The sequence below is a fragment of the Narcine bancroftii genome, chromosome 3, assembly GCF_036971445.1.
Source record: "Narcine bancroftii isolate sNarBan1 chromosome 3, sNarBan1.hap1, whole genome shotgun sequence".
Classification (NCBI taxonomy): Eukaryota; Metazoa; Chordata; class Chondrichthyes; order Torpediniformes; family Narcinidae; genus Narcine; species Narcine bancroftii.
In genome coordinates, this window is record NC_091471.1 from 56,894,280 (window position 1) to 56,912,673 (window position 18,394).

General features: G+C 37.2%; 1 long non-coding RNA gene across 4 annotated transcripts in view; it reads left to right on the forward strand.

Annotated features, from left to right (window-relative positions):
- LOC138757191 (uncharacterized) overlaps positions 1–18,394 on the forward strand; it is a 131,168-nt gene that overhangs the window by 1,434 nt on the left and 111,340 nt on the right. For 3 of the 4 annotated variants that reach the window (XR_011353415.1, XR_011353418.1, XR_011353417.1), the window contains exon 3: positions 9,000–9,141. The exons of the other annotated variant lie outside the window; for it this stretch is intronic. This is a non-coding gene — a long non-coding RNA (uncharacterized lncRNA). The remainder of the gene's footprint in view (positions 1–8,999; positions 9,142–18,394) is intronic. 4 annotated transcript variants of the gene reach the window in all.

Here is an 18,394-nt window from a genome sequence, read left to right on the forward strand (position 1 = left end):
GTCTTATATATATTATAAATCTGTCCTCCCTCCTTCTTTTGTAATTCAAATGACATTCCTTGGTGAGGTGGAATCCATAGCTCAGGACTCCTCAGAACAAAATATGTAGATGAAAATGGCAGTCTATGATATTTTAAATATATCTTCGAATAATTCTTTTCGATGGAAGTGAATTATACATTTTTCACATGAGATTCTTCAAGAGAAAGAAAAAGGTGATAATTTGTTAGACTAACAAACAGATATTGTGCTTTACAGATTTTGATAATGAATTGTTAGTGATTGTTAGTGGTTAATTTCTAATTGTTAAACTATGAAATGTATAAGATGTTAAACTGAATGATTGACATTATGATCAGCAAAAAATTACCATTCATGTATGCAAAATTTGTGGTTCTTAACTATCATGGTTTGTTTACAGTTGATACCTAAATGTCTTTCATATACATGCAAAAGTCCTCAGTACTTTCTGATGTGCTGACTGCACTGGAAATTTAAATTGTTAATATGTACCATCTGCTATTAAAACTGAGACCCTATTTTGAAGAATAAGCTTTATGGAAAAGCAAAATCACATTCTATATTATTAGTCCAATAGTTGGACTGAAAAATTAACATTTTTTTTTCTACGTCCTTTATGTTCGAGAATAACTTGTTTTGGCTTTCACCTCTGTCTACTTTGAGAGTTATCAAGTACTATAATATGAATCCCTGCCAGAGGATCAAAGTCCATATGTGGCATTTGTTGCCAGCCAATGCCATTTGCATTAGTGCTCTTTACATTGAATAATTACTCAGGGGGAAAAAATGAATCCAAGGTCCCCTAGTGCCCTGAGGACAATAAATTATCCGGACTCCAAATTTTTGTGAAGATCCCAAATAAATATAATTAATAATTCCTGAGTAGATATGGAATGTAGATATGCAGATTTATGAAAATGTGTCCAGTAGACCCAGTATATTTTTGAAATAGATACTGCAAGGCAGATGTTGTTTTCGTTGGAACAAGGAGGTTAAGGGGAGGTTGTAAGGTGAGAAAGGGTTAACATTAATACTCTTCTAAAACTGAAAGCAAGTAGATTTAAAATAATTGATAGAAAATTTACAAGGGAGTTGAAAAAAAGCTACAGCATTTGCCTTTCTGAATGAGTCTGAAAGCATTAACACTCATCAAATTTAAGAAGTACTTGAATGAGCACTTAAAAAGCCTTAATCTATAAAGTTGAAGACCAAGAGCTGACAAGTAGGATGAATTTAAAGAGTGTTTTTGCTGAATATTGATACAAAGGATGAGACGGAGTTGTGTGGTGGAAATGTGTATGATTCCAAGAAGAGTCGTAAGAACATATTATTGTAAATACATACATATTCTCCACTTTAAAGGCCTTGGGATACAAAGGATGAGATGGAGTTGTGTGGTAGAAATGTGTATGATTCCAAGAAGAGTCATAAGAACATATTATAGTAAATATATACATATTCTCCATTTTGGAGCTCCCATTGCCTAGGGATACAAAGGATGAGATGGAGTTGTGTGGTGAAAATGTATATGATTCCAAGAAGAGTTGTAAGAACATATTATAGTCAATACATACATATTCTCCATTTTAAAGGCCTAGGGATACAAAGGATGAGACGGAGTTGTGTGGTGGAAATGTGTATGATTCCAAGAAGAGTCGTATTATAGTAAATACATTGCCTAGGGATACAGATCCATAATCAAAATATGACTTGAGGAGCCATAATGTAAATTTATGATTTTCATTCACATTTTGCTTTCCATAAAAATTGAAGCATACAAAAACTTCATGCTATGTAACCTAATTTTAGACAAATGTTTATTAAGACATAGACAGGAAGATTTATTTAAATATTTGGAAAAAATAAACTTCAATCTGATATCCTGACTCCAGTATAAGTGAAAGTGGATATTACGAGATCTGTGATTCCTGTTTCAGATATTTTTGTACTTCAACCTTTAACCTAAGTTAAATTCAGAGCAGCACTCAAGCTGAGGATTAAGCATTTGTAAAGGTTTAGCATAACTTTCAGGCTTTTGTGTTCTGTGCTTCTAAGTTGAATGCCCAGGATCACATGTGCTTATGGCTGAAGTAGATAGCATTGCTGCATTAAGGGAATGCCTAATGCATGCAGATAGTAACAGAGGCTAGCGCGAAGTGTAGTTGGGTCAAAAGTTCTCTTTCAGTATTGGAAATTTAATGTAATTGTATGTAATGTTTTGCTGATAGGTATTGTCCTGCTGGATGGTGTTCTTTTTTGAAATGAACCGCTTTGCTCCTTATTACTGTTCCACGTGAAAGCCCAAAAGAAAATATACTCAATAAAAGGAAACATTTTCCAGTGGAATTCAAATGAAGCTGTGATTTAAACTCACAACCCTCAGAGGGCTATTTTAGACTTGGTCGCTCATGTTTCTTTAAATCCAAATTGTACTGCAAAATGCACTGAGTGATTGTTTTTTTCTGTTGATATTACAGTAGAACTCTGATTATCCATAATAGTCAGGACCGGGCCTATTTCGGATAAGCTATATTTTCGGATAACTGGTTAATTCATTTAAAAACAGCCCAGTACCAACAGAAAATCTCTTTTAAACAACAACAAACAAGGGAAGGTTTTTTAAGCGTGAAATAATGTTTAATTCTCACCAATTTTCAACCTGTGATGTCAGTTAGGCTGAAAAATTAAATTCAGATAACTGAGGATTTCTGATGGCTTTGGATATCCTCAATTATCCAAAAAAATTCAGAGGTAAAAAAATTACATCACTTACAGTTCCAATTTCAGATAATCCAATTTTGGATAATCAGAGATAATTGTGTTCCTTCTTACCAATAATCCCACAAAGGGAGTTAAATTAATACCTTTAAAAGTAGGGGTCATTCTTTTCCTGTTGTCATCTAATGAACTGCTTTGCAATTTTCTTGGTGGTTTAATGAGAAATAACTATTTAATAAAGATTGATTTACATCCATTTTTCCTCAATGTTTTACTGGTCATCAGCTGCCTCTTGTGTTGATTTAGTTGGACAGGGCTTTGTTTCTCCTGGTGGTTTAGTAGTTTCCACCTGCTTATCGTGAAGTTTGCGTTGCATGCCTCCACTTGGGTGGCGTAAATAACAACTGTCTTCCATACCCAGTTGTGTAGAAGCATTTTTAAAATGTGATGTATGCATTTACTTTTCTAAATTCTGATGTTTAGTTTTGGAACCTGAATTGTGGATATTTCAAAGATAAATTTATACTTATTTTAAGTATTAGGTAAGAGTCAAAGAAAGGCGATCTGATGAAAAAGTGTTCACCTTCACAAAAAAAAATGAATAGGTTGTTAATAGTAAGAAAACTGTAAATTGGATGAAGGTATCAATGTGCAGAAAAATAGCAATTGGGCATCTACCTTTGAAAAATATACAATTAATCTTAATGTACTGAAAAGCATAAATAAATGAAACTTGGAATGCATGAACACAAATTCCAGAAGCCAGGGAAAGCATTATCTAATCACCACGTGAAGGTTCTCTTCAGGCGAACACTCAGATAACATGGAAATATATTTCAGTCTTTTACTTATAAAGGAAAGCCAGCATCTTTGTTCAAGGAAGATTGTTATTTGACCTGTGTGCTTTATTTTAATGAGCCAACATACAAATTAAGAGCAGGGGGAAGCCACTTCAAACCTACTTGGCAACTCGTTAAGATCACAGTTCATTTGCCTGTAACCTTAACTCCACATTCTTACATATCCCTGATATCCTTTCATCTCCTTGGGAGCTGCTTTGCTCAAGATCAGAAGAAGATGCAGAAGGTAGTGAATGTAGATTAGAATATAATGAAAACTTCTCTCCTCTCCATCTGCTACCAGCTAAGAAGACAGCCAAAATATTAAAAGACCCATCACACCCTGGATCACTTTCTTCTCCTTCATCCGATCAGGATTAAGGCCAGGAGTGTGAAAGCATACACCAATCGGCTTAAAGACAATTTCTTCCCTGCAGCCATCAGGCTTCTGAATGAATCTCATGTCAGTGCTCTCCTGTTGACCTTGCTTGGTCCTAACAAATCTTCCTTTTTCTTGTAATCCTTTCATCTGTAAGTGTGCTCTCTTCCTAGCTGTATGTAATCTTGGAGACAACCAAGTCTGTTCATAGAAGAACCGTCCTGATTGTTCTGGGCATTTTGTGACAAATAAATTTAACAAAACTAAAAAATTAAACTAAGATTCTATTCAAATGGAGAGACACGGGAGACTACAGATCATGGACTCTGGTGCGAAATGGGTTGAGCTGCATCAGTCTTGATGAAGTGTCTTGACCTGAAATGCCAACCATTCTTCCTCTCCCACTGACATTGCTCAACCCACTGACTTCCTCCAGCTGCTTGGTTCTTGGTCAATCATCCATCTCTTCAAATTGATTCAAAGCCCTTTGAGAATGAAAACAAATGATACTCTGAAACAAAATACTTTTTGACTTAAAAAGGTGACCCATTATTTTTAAGCAGTGAACCTGCAACTAGATTGTTCTTTGAGAAGGAACAGATAAAGATGAAAAATATTGAGGAAATCACAGCCACCAATTATATCTGCATGGATTTTGAAAAGCAAAATGAAATAGACTACTTAGAAAAATTGAAACACATGGGAACAAGAAAGTAATGGCAACTGGTCGAAACCTGGCACAACTTTGAAAAGTGAAGAGTGACAGTAAATGTTACAGCACCAGTGACCAGGACTTGGGTTCAAATCCCGCGCTCTCTGTAAATTGTTTGTACTTTCTCCTTGTGTCTATTTGAGATTTCTCTGGAGGTTCTGGTTTTCTCCCACCCTTCAAAATGAACTAGGTCAATTGAGTGTAATTAGCTTGTGGACCAAAATAGCCCATTACAGTGCTGTATGTCTAAATTTAAAAATTATTATTATTTTTTTAATTTAAATTGAAATATTTGTTTTAACAACTAGAGAATTATGGACTCACTGGTACAATGCTGGAGCTATTGGTTTCTTCATAGACTCTGACAAAATATTAATGGGTACAGACGGAATAAATAAAGAGAACTTGTATGCATCACAAGATGGAAGAAAGATCGAGGGAGATGTAAGGGAACTAGTCAATCGGGGTTAGCAAAAGTGCATTGGATATATTTTTAGTGGGATTTGGATATTGTTTGCAAGGCCAGTCTTTATTGTCCATCCTTAATTACCCTCTGATGAGTTACTGGTGACAGCCAAGTAGATTGCTAATCCATTTTATAAAGATTTAGACAAATAAAAGACCAAAGGCAAGTGTTTGCCATATAAAGTAAGGATGGTGATTACTCCCCTACAGGACATTAGTGATTCTGTTTTACTGCAATCTGGTAGTTATTAAAGTCCTTCCTTACCAAGACTATTTGTTGCCATTACTTTCCTGGCTCTAAATTAAGATATAAAGTTGAATTCCACATCTGCTGAATTTGGGTGATCAAATTATTCACCCATGCCTCTATGTTACGACTCAGAAAAATTAATTTGAATCAACACGAGAGAAAATAACCTTCCAGGCCACGGCGAGGGAGTGGAGGAATTGGATGACTGGATTGCTCTGTGAACCAGTTGGCTGCCTTTGATGCTTTGATGATTTCATTGTGTGACTCAGCATCATTACGATTAGATAAATCCTGAAAACTACAAATCACTGGCAAGTTATAGAAGTTTTACTGAATTTAATAAAAGCACAGGAAAGCATTTTATCAATTTTGTAAAGGTCAGGATACATAGTAAATGAATGAATGAATATTGTCCTGTGTACAAATCAAATTATCATGAAACACAAAAGTCTGCAGATGCTGTGATTATAGACAAAATACAGAGATTCTGGAGGAACTCAGCTGGTCTTGCAGCATCCATAAAGAAAGGAGGGAACAAAACCTCAAAGTTTCAGTCTTGAGCTAAAACTGGATATAAAGAAAGATTTATACCCAGTCAAATTTCTTACTTACGCTAAATTACCCCTGGAGGTTCGTTTTTGCTTGTCAGTTTAATACAGTTGGAACCAGGTTTCGTTTCCTCTGTACATTTCTATTCAATGTGGCAGGCAGGAAAAAAAGGGCCAATACCCATATATTTCCCTCCACGTGTGTCTCAATCTCATGTTTCCAACTGCTATTTCTTCTGGATGCTATATATTTAAGAAAAATTCTCAATTGATGACTTGCTGTCCGAAAAATAGTCAAGAAAGGAGGGAACAAGACACAAAAGTCCTGGAGGAACTCAAGAGGTCTTACGGCATTCATGCAAAGAAATAAGTCAGGCCTGACCCCTTCCCTAATGAAGGACCAGCCAGTCCTGTAACATGAAACCCAAAGAATTATGTCATGCTCCCGGCAGTTAATTCTGTATACCAAACCCACATATGATGAGTTTGGAATTAATATCTGTTCATTTATGTTTCAATATTGTTACAGATTTAAACTAATAATCCATGATCCAGAAGGTTCCTGGATTTCATCGAAGCACAATAAAGTGAAATCAAGGCAAAAATCCAAAAACAGTGGTTGTGGGTTGGAGGGCACCTTCACTAATGGCTCATTCTTTTTTTTTTAAACTTTATTTAAGATTTTATAACATGAATAAAATAGAAGATTACATTTAAAAAGAATAAAAGTAAGATAATAAAATTACAGTACCACATCGGTAAACTAAATAAACTAACTCCCCCCCAATAATTATTACACAACATTAATAACCTAACTTAAAATTAGTCTAACCCCCCCAAAAATAAAAAGTGTTAATAAAGTGAACAATATTAGATATAAGAAAAAAAAAGCCCACTTACAAAAAAAAGATAAAACATAACAAGTAAAGATACTAACAAAAAAAAGTTATCAATACTAAAATATCACACTTAAAAACATATTTAAAGCAAACTTAAATGCATATATTTAACAAACTGAGTCCACTTTAACCTATAAAAATACATATGGCTCATTCTTCAGAAGTGAATTTTCACCAGCTGATGTAAAAGTAAAGTTACACTATTTCAGCTGAGAGTTGATTTTTCTATGTTTTCAATGGAGCATCGAAACATTGGTGTATAATCTGTCAGATCACAATTTTTCCATTTATGTTGTCCTGCAGTAGACAAGCAATAAGGAACGGAGGGCTACGCAGCAGAAGCAAAAGATAGAGAGCTAGCAGCTGCAGCAGCGTCAGTCTGCTGCTCACAGAACTGCGGCAACAGTGAAGGAGTTTTATAAAGTGGGGAGATAGTGGTGAGGGAGGAAGTGATCAGAGAAAAGACAGTAGAGAGGGAGCACTGTGGAGCGAGAGAGCAGGGACAGATGGGGTGTCGAGAGGGAGGCATGTCGCAGGTATCGGAGAAGAAGGTAACAGAGAAGATAAAAGTAGAGAGGAAGGCAGCACAGAAGTAACTGGTTGAGAGAGAGTCAGAGAAAAGAGAAGCAACAATATTGAGTAATACAGCCGATGTAGGTGGCAAAGGTGAGAGAAGATTATGGGGAAAGGTGGTAGAGAGAGTGACTGGGTGGAAGGTAGAAATGGGAGAAATGGAGAGAGAGAGAGAGAGAGAGAGAGAGAGAGAGAGAGAGAGAGAGAGAATAATATCAGATTCATCTGAGAAGAAGGCATGGAGATTGAGGCAGTTTCCAGCAATGTAAGCACTCATTGTGAACAAACAACTCATGTATTAAACAATTATAAAGTTTGATCTCAGAAAGAGTGCTGCACATAACATTTTGCACCAGTTTGAAAGGAGGCAGCTGTGTACACTGATTATGTAGCTCTTATGTAATTCCAAACATCCTCGGAGTAGATTGTCCTTCAAAATTGCCTTGGTATTCCTGCCTGTGTACACATAATCCTGCTTTATTAATGAACTTCAAGAAGCCTGGCAATCTTGTCTAGCATGCATGAAAATTAAACCCAATAGTTTTGCGGTTGTTAAGCAGTTATATCTATAATTAAACAACCTCTTGCAAGAATCAGACTGGAAATATTAATGGTTTTTGCTGTCCCCTGCCATTTTTCAACATTTATCTCATCGAATTGTAGACTTAAAAATCTTGCAATGCTTTGCAAGTATAGAGAGCTATTCCATCTTAGGGTAGGTCATGCTTTCAGAAGAGGGACAGAATATCTCCTAGGTGCCTGCACAGCACATATTTGTGAAGAGACTTTCCTGGACTTGCAATTTCATTTATATTATTAAACTTATGTGATTTCCTTTGAGATTATTCAATCATATGGAAATTGAGTTTGAATACAGCATTTTTGAGATAGAAAAAAATATCAAAATATGATTATTTATAACTGAGATCTGGAGGGATATTTTTGTTAAATGCTGTACTTTACATATCCATCATCAAGGCTATGCCAAATAGAGCTCAGTAATGTGGATGGCAGGAAACCCATCCTGGGCTCCCACACTAGATTTTAATACTGCAATGGTAATTTTCTAACCATGTTCCTTGTGTGAGTAACTACCAACTGGGAACATAAATTAGCAAATTTAAATATAAAGATGACAATCTTCTCAGATGTCAATGTTTAAAAGGTAAATCAAGGGGGAAATGTGTAGTGTTATTAACAACATGGAGAAATTCAATGATACTGTGAAATCCTTCCTTCTCTGAGTGCTGGATGGGATATATTACTGTAGTGAATTTCATTCATCGTCAGAATGTGTTGAGGAATATCTTTTCATTTTGATTTAAAAATTTATAAAAATAACACTGGACAACACATATTTTCAAAAGGTTTGCTTTCTGAAAAAAACATTGGAGATTATGATAAACAACATCAAGCTGAACACAAAGATAATTTCAGATTTGCTGCATCACATAGGAAGTTGGAGAAACATTAAATGAACTGTTATTGAACAATGCTGTCACATTGCGTTAGTTCATCTGACCTAAAAATGTCTTACTGCTGATTTTCATTTGCATTCAACATCTGATGACTCTTGTGTCCATGTCTAACAATAGTCATCCAGCATTGATGGATTCCAGTTGCCCTGATACTGCATTTCTATGCTTACAACATCCTGGTGAAACCTTTCACCATGTTCACCACTGAATGTACCAAGATCAGCAGAGAAGTCGTCCAAGGACAAAAATTAAAATTTTGGTATGACCTTTACATTATATATCAAATTACCAGTTAACATTTATATTTGAAAGATAAACAAATATGTAAGATGCTCTCCCATGGCTGTCTTGGTCTTTGCCCCAAACCAGAAAGAAAATAAGAATTACTCACACTTATTTTGTGTTTTTCGCATCTTCTCCAAATCAACACAAAATGTTTTACATCCAGCAAAATATTTTTAATGTGCAGTCACTATTGCACTGTGGGATAGTGTGGGGGGAGGGCATGGTTAAAATAGTGTTTAACGCAATGCCGTTACAGCACCAGCGAGCAAGTTTCGAATTCTGCGCTATCTGTCAGGAGTTTGTACCTTCTTCCCGATCTGTGTGGGTTTCTCTGGGTGGTCCAGTTTACTCCCACCCTTCCAAACATACAGTGGTTGTAGGTTAATTGGGTGTAATTGGGCCGCACAGGTTCAGGGGCCAGAAGGTCCTGTTACCATACTGTATATCTAAAATAAAAACAAATTACTGGTCATTTTATTTTTAACTTTCCACCTGTGAGAGGTTGCTGCATGTATATGGTGTATCTTCTTGTTTCCGTATGTATAAGTTCTTAAGACAATACATGGATGAAGGAAAAGGTTTTTTTTAACTTTAAATTTGTTGTAAACAGCACCATGAGGCTGCAAGTCTCCAATACAGATCAGCACAATACTGTGTGTCAGCCCACTGCTGGCAGCCAAGTCTAATCAAACTGTAAGGCATTGATAGTTGCATCGCACCCATGACCTCTCTCACTACATATGGCAAATGTATATCTTTTAGAATATTTTGTGTAAAGTTGAATATTGTTTTTTGCTATAGTTTTATATTATAATACTATGATTTTTTTTTATGTCCACGTGAAAAAAGTTAAGACTTAGCCTAATGTGCACTAATGATGTGCTTGCTTGGTGCTAGCTGATTTTCCATTTCCTTGTGATCCTGTACTCTAGAAAATATGCTCTAAACATGACCATGTGTAATGATAGAGGTAGCCTGTTGATCTGGCACAGAATATCCTTCTCACTGTACCAGGTATCTCGTAAGAAATAAAGTTAAACTTAAATTTAATGTTTACACCTTCTGTCAATGCAACACTTCCTTTGTACCTTACCTGAGTTCCTCTCCAGATGTCCTCGAAAGGTGCTGAAAGTGGAGATTGGAAATTAATAGGAAAAGTTGGAGGCAAAGGGTGGACATGAAAACATGTTCACATGTATAATTAAAGAAATCCTTAACGAGCTTTTACTTTTACACAAAATAGGAGGATTATGCAGTGAAAAATGTAGGAAATATTTGATGTGATAAACTCAAGAATAGAGGAATTATTAAGAAATGTATCTTAAAATAGTAAAAATCACCAGATATCAATAAATACATCCCAGAAGAAACAAAAAAAGCAAATTATGAAGGCTCTAACCATGATTTTTCAATACTTTCAGATTACATGAGTGATCCTGGAGCATTGGTGATGTTATTCATTTTGTTTTAAAAGGGAGGTATGAACAAGCCAAGTTATTGCTGACCAGTTCATTTAATCCTGGTAATAGTCAACTTATTGGAATCCATTCCTAAAGACATAACAATATTCATTTAGTAAATTACATATCAATCAGCGGTGATCAGAATGGATTAAACAAGGGAATGTTATGACTGACACTTTCAATCTTTGAAGAAATATAAAAGGTCAATGAGGGTGGTATAATTGATGTAGTCTCCATAGATTTAGCAAGGCTTTTGATAAGGCTAGGCTAATCAAATAAATTAGAACTAATATAATCCAAGGGTGAGTAAGAATTTAGATCCAACATTGGATTGGAAAGAGGAAGAAAGGCCAATTACCCACTTTCATTTGGCAATATATTACAAAGATTTCCACTAAATAAACTTAAACTTGATTGGCTATGTGGGCGAGAGTGAATATCAAAGCGTTAGATTACATGAAGTTGGTGTTTGCCTGGTCAGTCAGACAGAGAAATAGAAATGGAAATAATTCAGAGGTGTGAGCTAGTGCCATTAGGTAAATGTAGTAATGCAAAGAACATACAACATAACAGCACAGTACAGTACATTCAGCGCAAGATGTTGTGCTGACCTATATAAATCTACTCAACAAATTTAATCTTCCCTACCTCGGACCCATTACCCTCTAATTTTTTTGCATCCATGTGCCTATCTAAGTGTCTATTAAAAGTCCCTATAGTTCCGGTCTCCTCCACCACCCCTGGAAATGCATTCCAGGAACCCACTACTCTCTGTGTAAAAATAAATTACCCCTGACTCTTCCCCTAAATTTTCATCACCTCACCTTGTTCAGATGTCCTCTGGTGTTTGCTAATCTCAATTGGGAAAAAAGTGCTGGCTATCCATGTTATCTATGCCTCCCATAATTTTGTAGATGTCTATGAAGTCACCCCTTATCCCTTTTTTGCTCCAAAGAGAAAAGAACTACCTCTGTAAACCTTGCCTCATCAAACACATTCTCCAATCCAGGCAACATTCTGGTAAATCTCTTCTGCACCATTTCTTAAGCTTCTTCATCCTTTCTGTAACAAGATGACTAGAACTGAACACAATGTTCCAAGTATGGTCTAAGTAAAGTTTTATAGAGCTGTAACATTACCTCATGACTCTTGAACTTGATCCCCTGACTAATAAAGTTCAGCATACCATAAGCCTTATTAACTGCACTCTCAGCCTGCATGGCAACCTTGAGAGATCTATGGATTTTTTCATACCGTTAAGAATCCTGCCATTGACCACGTTCTCAACCTTCAAGTTTGACCTTCTAAAATGCATCAACCTCCTTATCCAAATTGAACACCATCTAGCACTTTTCTGCCCAATTCTGCATTTTGACATTATCCTGTTGTAACCTTGGACAGCCTTTTACACTATCCACTACAGCTCCAACCTTTGTGTCATCTGCAATGTATGCTAAATGGGGGGGGGGGGGGGGGGGAGGTGAGGGGAGCTAGTGAGTGTTGAATGTTCCATTAAAGGGACTTCAGAAACCATGTGTACAAACAGTTGCAGAGATCAATAAAATGGTTAAAAATACAGGTTCTATTCCTGCTATTAGTGGAGACAAAGAATTTTAGAACAGAGAAGTGATATTGCAACTGCACACAGTAATAGTTGGGGCATTGGTGGAGTACAACATTCTGTTCTGTTCAGCATATTACAGCAAAGATTGCATTCCCTTGGAGAGGCTGAAAACAGACTCAGAAATGCATTTCCAGGCCTGGATAACTGGATGGGAGGTAAGAGCAAAGGTGGAGTGGAATAGAGTTGTGTTTTTTAAAAACAAGAGAAGGCCAAAGAGATATTTATTATTCTTTAAAATCTTTCATGTCCTTACCAACTCTCAAATTTCCCTGGAGCATGTGCAAATTCTCTTTCATGCTCATCAACCTCTCATGGATTCCTTATGATAATTGAACATTCACAATGGTCAATTAACTTACTTTGGGGATGTCAAGGGAATTTGGCAGATCAGTGGAAACCCAGGCAGCCACAATCTGGACTGACAACATTGAGGTCAGGATTGATTCCAGGTCCTTGAACTGATTAATCAAGGTGGTTTAAAGCATGGGGATCCAGAAAAAAAAATGAACATCCAAAAAAAAAGGGACAAAGAAAAAAATCATTGACTGGAAGGGGCTGAGGTGGTATGAGAGAAAGTAAAAAAAAAGAGCCAGTGGATGATTGACATTTAGAACTCACTCCCTGAAGCTGAGGTGAAGGTAAAATCTCATTTGAACAAAATTTGGATATGCACTTGAAGAGATGGAAGCTGCAGGACTGCAAGGCCAGTGCTTAAAGCTTAGATTAGGCATTTTTTGACCAGCAGGAATATTATGGCACAAATGACCTCCTTCTGTGTCATAGAGATTCAATGATTCTCTGATAAGATTATAATCACACCCTCGGGTTGTGTGCTGCAGTGTCTGACATGAAAATTGAAACTGGAACCGAGTAACTGAGATACCAGTACTATCTACTGGTCAACAGCTGACAGCCTGGTAGCATGCATTACAGGAGAAGCAAACCAATCACACAGATAGAAAATAGAGCACAATGGGAGACTGGAGAGTGGAGAGCAGTTGAGTGTTATACAGCATGCAATACCTATTAACCACCAAAGCAGACACAAAATAAGTAGAGATTTAAGGAAAGGGTTTGAAACCACGGATCATGGTGTGCTAAGTAATAATGAGCTGTTTGAATTACAGAAGATGCACTCCCTATTTCATTAAGGTAAATGTTCAACTTCTTGGAAATAGGAAGAGATTTAACTAGACTGAAGTAATTCTTGATAAGAAAATTATAGAAATGCTTCAACAACTGAAAAATGGAAGAAAATATACTGTACCTGAAAGAAAAGCAATGTAAACAGCCAGCAAGTATACTGTAGATCTAAGCATTGTTCAGATTATACTTAGAAGTCCCATGAATTACATAGATACAGTTATTTTTTTTCTTTTGGCTTGGCTTCGCAGACGAAGATTTATGGAGGGGAAATGCCCACGTCAGCTGCAGGCTCGTTTGTGGCTGACAAGTCCGATGCGGGACAGGCAGACATGGTTGCAGCGGTTGCAAGGGAAAATTGGTTGGTTGGGGTTGGGTGTTGGGTTTTTCCTCCTTTGTCTTTTGTCAGTGAAGTGGGCTCTGCAGTCTTCTTCAAAGGAGGTTGCTGCCCGCCGAATTGTGAGGCGCCAAGATGCACGGTTTGAGGCGATATCAGCCCACTGGCTGTGGTCAATGTGGCAGGAACCAAGAGCTTTCTTTAGGCAGTCCTTGTACCTCTTCTTTGGTGCACCTCTGTCACGGTGGCCAGTGGAGAGCTCGCCATATAACACGATCTTGGGAAGGCGATGGTTCTCCATTCTGGAGACGTGACCTACCCAGCACAGTTGGATCTTCAGCAGCATGGATTCGATGCTGTCGGCCTCTGCCATCTCAAGTACTTTGATGTTAGGGATGAAGTCGCTCCAATGAATGTTGAGGATGGAGCGGAGACAACGCTGGTGGAAGCATTCTAGGAGCCGTAGGTGATGCCGGTAGAGGACCCATGATTCGAAGCTGAACAGGAGCTTGGGTATGACAACGGCTCTGTATACAGTAATCTTTGTGAGGTTTTTCAGTTGGTTGTTTTTCCAGACCCTTTTGTGTAGTCTTCCAAAGGCGCTATTTGTCTTGGCGAGTTTGTTGTCTATTTCGTTGTCGATCCTTGCATCTGATGAAATGGTGCAGCCGAGGTAGGTAAACTGGTTGACCGTTTTGAGTTTTGTGTGCCCGATGGAGATGTGGGGGGCTGGTAGTCATGGTGGGGTGCTGGGCTGATGGAGGATACAGTATTATATAGGTAAATATCACCAAGCATGTTTTCAAACATGAGAACATGTACATTTATTGACAGAAAATAATCAGCAAAAAACTACTGTTTTGATCTTGATCCACATATGTTTAAAATGCAAATGCTCCCACCCTAATTCCTATCTACCCAGCCATCTCTCTCTCTCTTTAATTAAGTTACTGTATATTTTGGTGGATAAGGAGACCTTCAGATAAGACAAGACCTATTTTCAGTCTGAATTTCATGGCTTTAGCTCACATGAAACTGTCTGTTTTGGAAGTTTTACCACTTCAGACAGTAAGACCCTGCAGGGAATAGTGAAGTCAGCAGAAAAGATCATTGGGGGCTCTCTTCCAACCATGAACGACATCCACAAAACATGATGCATGCAGGAAGCAATAAACATTGTGAAGGACTTCACACACCCCTCATGTAAACTTTTATTTCTTCTGTCATCTGGAAGGAGGTACTGTAGCACTTGGGCCCTGACATACAGATTGGACAACAGTTCCCCCCCCACCACCCCAAGCCATCAGGCTCTTGAATTCCCAGAACAAATGTGGATAGTGCCCCATGGTTGTTTTAATATATATGTCTTAATATTTTAACTTGTATTTATGCTCCAGGGTCCTGAAGAAACACTATCTCATCTTTAATGTGCAATGCATGGTATGAAAGACAAATATAAATGATGACTTGACTTGATCAGTGGTATAAGTTAACTCCCAAATATGCCAGTCCCATGTGTTTGATCGAGCTTGTGTCATGTTGACTGAGCTGGTGGAAGTGACCAATATGTGGGTGAAGCACCATCACAAAGCGATTAACAGTTCAGTCTGTTGCTAGTTTCTGTCTTAACCAGTTTAATTTTATTTCATCAAATTGTTATCATAGAGCCAACGGCAAAATGAAAAAATTATGAAGCAAGTATTAAGTTAAAATTAATTCAAGTGTCCAAGGAATCTAACAACTGTGCTTCTGCAAGGAGATTTGAGATAATTGAGAAGATGGTAAGAGAGTGGAGAAGGAATGAAGATGTTTTAAGAAAAATGCCAAAGAAAGAATGTTCAGTGAGAAGAGGAATCACTCGTGGGCCAGAGATGGACACTGATGATGAAGCCAAAGCTGACTCACCAGATTCAGACCAGGACCCTCATGGTGACAGTGTAAACAGTGAGACTCTAGATATGCCTGCCAAATTTCTTTGCCTTAGACGATGAAGCTCATGATTTTCAAGGATATTAAAGTGTGTAGTTTTTTTTAATTTTAAATTCTTTTATTTTAGGGTGGGGTCTCGGTGTGTTGTAGAACCAATCAAGTGATATTTTGAGTAAAATTTTAAGATGAATGTTTTTGTATCTGGTCTATAGTATGACCCCTCATTTTGGGTGTTTCAAGTCAGAATCAAAATCAAATTTATTAGTCATGAACCAGTCATGAAATTCAGTGTTTTGTGGCCACATCATAATGCAAACATACATATTATAACCTTCTTGTGGCATTACTATAAAAACAAAATAAAAATAATAATAAAAATAATAGTGCATGAAAAGTAAGGCAGTGCTTTTGGTTTATTGATTATTCAGGAATCTGATGGCAGTGGGGAACAAGCTGTCCTTGTGCCATTGAGTGCTCATCTTTAGGCTCCTGTAACTTTCTCCTCATGGTAGTACAGTGAAGAGGGCATGGCCTGAATGGTTGGGGTCTTTGAGGATAAAGGCTGCTTTTTTTAAGACTGCTTCATGTAGATGTCCTGGAAGGAGTGAAGTCTGGTGCCTGTGATGTCACAGGCCAGATAAATAACCCTCTGGAGTTTATTCTTGTCCTGAGAATTGGTGGCTCCATACCAGGCAATGATGCAACCAGCTGGAATGCTCTCCATGGTACACCTGTAGAAGTTTCAAGAGTCTTCGGTGACATATTGAATCTCCTCAGACACCCTGCAAAGTATTACTACTGGCAATCCTTCTTTGTGATTGCATCAACGTGGAGGCTCCAGGACAGATCCTTGGAGATGTCAACACCTAGGAACTTGAAGCTCTCCACTACTGAGCCCTCGATGAAGACAGGGTGGTGTTCCCCTGACTTCCTCCAGAAGTCCACACTAATCTCCTTGATTTTGCTGACATTGAGTGCAAGGTTTTTGCCATAACACCATTCAACGAGATGATCTATCTCCCTCCCGTTTCTAATTCTGCCAACAACTTTGAAGTCATTGGCAAATGTAAATGGGATTGGAATTGTGACCACACACTCATTGGTGTATAAACAGTAGAGCAGTGGGCTAAGCATGCATCCTTTGGATGTGCCTATGTTAATGATCAGTGAGGAGGAGATGTTGTTTCCAATTTGTAACTGAAATCTTATCCACCAAAATATACGGTAATTAAAATTGGTCTTCAAATTCCTTAATGTCTTTTGCCTCCACTTTTAAAACGACAAACTATGGAGATGAACCTTACAGCTCTTTTGTTTGTCCAATTCTTTGGTCTTTTTGCAGCAAACCATTTGAATGAAATCACTAAAGTGACAAAATAATTTGGAAATTCTCATTGTCTTTTTGTTGGTAGCTTGCAGAATCTATCCTTATTTAATTAAGAACAACCTATTTATGACATTGCTTTCACAGCACAAAATGAGAAGTACTATTTTCACTCAATTTCATGTGAATATTTCTTATTTATCTAATGTATATAATGTCTTGTTTAAATTCAATTAAGTTTATTCAAAAAACCTTTTACTTTTATACCTTATTTTACAAGTACTTTTGCATGACAATACAATCATTATCTTTATCATGTATTTTAGGAAAATAATATTTTCATTGAATAACCAATGAGACCTTCCAACCCCCTCATAAGATTGTGAGTTACCATGTGGGATAATACATACAACCCCACCATGAAACCATCAGTTAGAGATAAGTCAAAGCACAAATTAATATTCTGTCCGTGAAGAAAAATTAAACTTAGGAAATGTCACCCCAAGGCTGTTAGACTAAAATGCATGATAGACATTTTAAGTGACACAGATTTCTTAATGTACTATAGACTAATTATAGACGGACAGGGTGCATCAATATAATAATGTTTGAAATATTTCAAATATACGTAAGAATATCAATGGACGAAAGCATCCTACCAGACCAGTCACCCACACTTGCTGCTGACCTAAATGCTCAATTATCTTCTTTCCAGAGCCACCAGAATAACTTTTCTGAAGTTGCCCTGATCCTAAATGGTTAAACCCTTCTTGGCTGCCATGCCTTCCATGGGGGAATCAAAGCCAGATCCGCTTGTAAAAAAGCTGAATTTTTTTTTGTCTTTTATCTTAGCAATACCCATAAGCTTAGCCAGATGTCAAATCTATTAAAAGTCTATGAATACAAAAGAGACATCCACCCCACCTTCTTGGACCAGAGCTACATCTACATTTTGAGGTTTTTAACTCAGTGCATGTAAACAAACATATTGCAAATGTGACAGCCTTATAACAATAGGCTTCTCATTGTCAATCATGATGGAAAATTAGATAAAATTGAAAGGCACGATAACGATCACATGCTGCAAATGGAATGTCAAAATCCAATAACACTTACACTAACCTGGTCTGCATTCAACCACACAATGATTATTCGTGATATGATCTCCTTTTATGTCAGCGCTTTTTACCAAAGCCTCATTGTCCAAACCTGACCTCTTTCTGGCAGGCTGCAGTGAAGAGAGAATATATTTGCATCTTACTCCAGAGGATTTAGCAAGAGGCAAAAAGGATTATCTTGACAGAGCCCCCTTTCCTCCCAAAGATACATTAGCTGAAGAAAGGAATGTCTGAGATAATCTATGATGAAAAACAAAAATAAAATTATTGGAAATATCCCACATCTGTG